This window comes from Lygodium microphyllum, chromosome 26 (assembly GCF_053477565.2).
Source record: "Lygodium microphyllum isolate KBCC chromosome 26, Lygodium_microphyllum_v1.1.10, whole genome shotgun sequence".
In the NCBI taxonomy this organism is placed as follows: Eukaryota; Viridiplantae; Streptophyta; class Polypodiopsida; order Schizaeales; family Lygodiaceae; genus Lygodium; species Lygodium microphyllum.
The window spans coordinates 76,134,706-76,137,941 of NC_141160.1; positions in this window are offsets into that span (position 1 = coordinate 76,134,706).

Sequence of the window (3,236 nt, forward strand, 5' to 3'; positions counted from 1 at the left end):
TGCCCTAGCCTCAACCTCATTTAGTCATGTAATATGTGGTGATGATGCTATATTGAGCATGTGAGTATTGTGCGACTAGATTAATGGATCCCACAAAGTCTAGATCCCCTTTGTCAAAAGGGTGGTGGGAAATTATACGTGTGAGTACTATTTTATCCTTTCAAATAGGTAACTTTGTTTGTTGGCACTCGTCATAGTGTTTACAAATCTAGTTGCATCCTTAAAAAGAACGAGCTACCATACTTGGGCTTGAAGCACTTCTAGTGTTGTGGTATTTGACAAATCTAGTCACATCCTTAAACAGAGTGGGCTACCATACTTGGGCTTGAAGTACTTCTCATGTTGTGGTATTTGTATGTCGAAGTGTCCTCCAACGATGCCACTGTGTGTAGCATCTCTTCAATTTCGTGTTCACAGATGCACTACCAAAGAAGACCATCTTGTCTTGGATGATATAATTGTCCATCATCAAATTAGTAGAGTCAAGTCTTAATCAAGAGGCATGTTAGTTGAGCTTTTTCAATTAGTCATTTGGGTAAGCCTTGTTGAATAATGTTCATAATGCTATTGGCCTAATGAGTCATGAAATCAACCTTAAAGAGCTGAGCTTTCTAGTTAACATGGAACAAGTGAGCATTAAGGAGTTGATTGCTAATTCCTGTGACCTTTTGGCCACCACTAGTCACTTGTGATAAGTGATCGACAATAAAGTGTTGTCTCCCTTTGTGTATAACAATCGAGAAATCAAACTCCAAGAGCAACAAGAACCACTTGTAGCATATGGTTTATTTACAAGGTATAGCAATGCTTGATAGTCAACATAAAAAGTGAAAGGTGTAGTGAGGAAATAATGACCAAAACTTTTTCAAAACGTAAAGCATCAATAACCCACCTCTTTTGATGTAGAAGAGTTCATTTATGCCTTGATGAGCTATTGGCTAGCAAAGTTCATAGGGAAATCCCTATTGTGCTCACTAGGTTAGAATAACATTGCTCCAATAGCAACTTTGGAGGTGTTGATATCTACATTGAATGTAATTGTCCAATTTGAGGCTTGAAGATAAGAGCAATCATGAGAATCTTTTTTAGAGGCCTAGCATTCCTCCGGTCCAAGCCCATATAATTAGTGGCTTGTACAATAGTTGCAGATAGCATGGTAGTTTCATACAAAGCATTCATAATACATGGTATGGCCTAGAAAGCGATGCATTCCCTTTGGGTTGCTAGGTGCAAATAGATTCATGATTAATTAAATTTTCACAGTGTCAGTTTTGATCCTATTTTTGGACACAACATGGCCCAATGTTATATTATGGACAATAGCATTTTTGGGTAGGTGCATCATAGTTGGCACTAGAGGTCTTGGAATTCTTGAGGGATTAATCTTAACACATTATGCAATTGATGGAGGGGTAGATAGTGCTAGTTGTGGTGTAAGAGGAGGTTGTCTAGCGTAATTTAGCCCATGGTTAAACTAGTTTTGATAGACAAAGTTAGGAGCATGAAACCTACACAGGGCCTGGAAATATGCTACCTCATGGTCAAATCATCCATAGTTTGTGCATGATTGAGGTGGTCAGGGACATTCCAAAGGTAGATGGTCTTTGCTACAGTGAACACATTGCAGATTTTGGTGGTATAATCTAGAAAATTTCAGTGACTTAGCCATCTTAAGTAGTTCTTGCTAATGCTTCCTAACATTTTCAATTAAGTCTTGGGTTTCCTTGGTCTTTGTGTAGCTTTGTTCGTAGGTATAACCTAATGTGATATATGCAACCTTTTATCTCTACTGCATTCATGGTGGAGGTTGTCCACATGGATAGACTCATCCAAAACATTGTTGATGTTGGAGTGGTTAAGTTTGGAGTTCCTAGCCAAGGTCTCACAGATCCTTTTGTTATGGATACCCTTGATGAAAACCCTTATGAGACTGCCTTTGGCATTGGATCTCTTTGCAGTTGGGATCTATTTATACAAGCTCCAAATCTTAGTCTCTCATCGTCTGACTACTTAATGCTTATGAGCCACACAAAGACATTATCCCCATCGCCAACTTTAACGAGGCATTTAATGAGCATGTCCTTAAGCAATACAAAGAAGGCCTTCTCAACAACATAAAGATTGGTGAACCAGGTTTGTCCTTTCTCTCCTAAGTAAAGTCCAAAGGCTTATGCTTGCTTGGCATCACCAAAAAGAGTATTGGCCGCATAGACTCTTGGATTGCTCGACCAAGTTGCAAGGGTCATCCTTGGTGCACTATTTATCTAGTTGTTTCACCACCAAGGGGATTTTTGCCTTATCTATAGTGCCTGAAGTGTTTTCCATTCTATTTTGGATGGTTTATGCAAGTGGATCCCTAGTTGCATCATGTTTGAGTGATCAAATAGGCATTGTTGCATGAGATCCAAGAGAGAATCCTATGTTGAGCTTGTTGCTTCTACATTTAATAATCATTCTTTTGATGGTTTCCATCTCAGCTTGTATGGTCGCAAGCTGGTGCCTAGTGTCATTGTTAAGGTCTAATAGACTGTTGAGAGTGGTTGCTTCTTGGCCATGCACTTGTTGAAGTTTCCTCTCCATAGCCTCATGAGTCATAATGGAGACATAGAAATTTGCATCTTGTTGGTAGCTATTGATTAAAGCATGGAAATTATCCAAGGCATCCCTTGAGTCCTCAACTCTCTCCATTATGCTTGGTGTTGTCCATGTGGTTTCTCTTTCTTCTAGGTGGACTAAATGGATGACTTGATCGATTAGGTTGCAAATAGGTGTTTTTAAAAAAGTCTACATATTTGTTGTAGGACTTGGGTCTAGCTATTATGGATGCAAGGAGAGGTACGCGTAGTACATTAGTGAAAGTATTTACCATGTTTCCAAGGATGTCGTGCAAAGGTGATGGGGCTTATATGTGTGTTACTATGGTCATTTAGTGTCTAGAGAAGATACCTTGTTTGCCCTTGATACCCTTATGAGCTCCTTTCTTTGTTAGGGCAAGAATCTAGGGTTTAAAAGAAGGAGGCTCCTTGCAATTGTCATATTATGCCTATGTGCACTAATAAGTATGTGAGGTGGAGTGCACAATGGGTTGGACTATATGTGCATGAGTATGTGCCTATATGAGTGAGTTATGGTGGATGAGCGTACTCTAGGTGTGCACTAGTCAATGTAAGCAAAAGAGCAGAGATGGTATACTAGTGTGCAAGATACATGCACATATGCAATGCACTAATGCACTT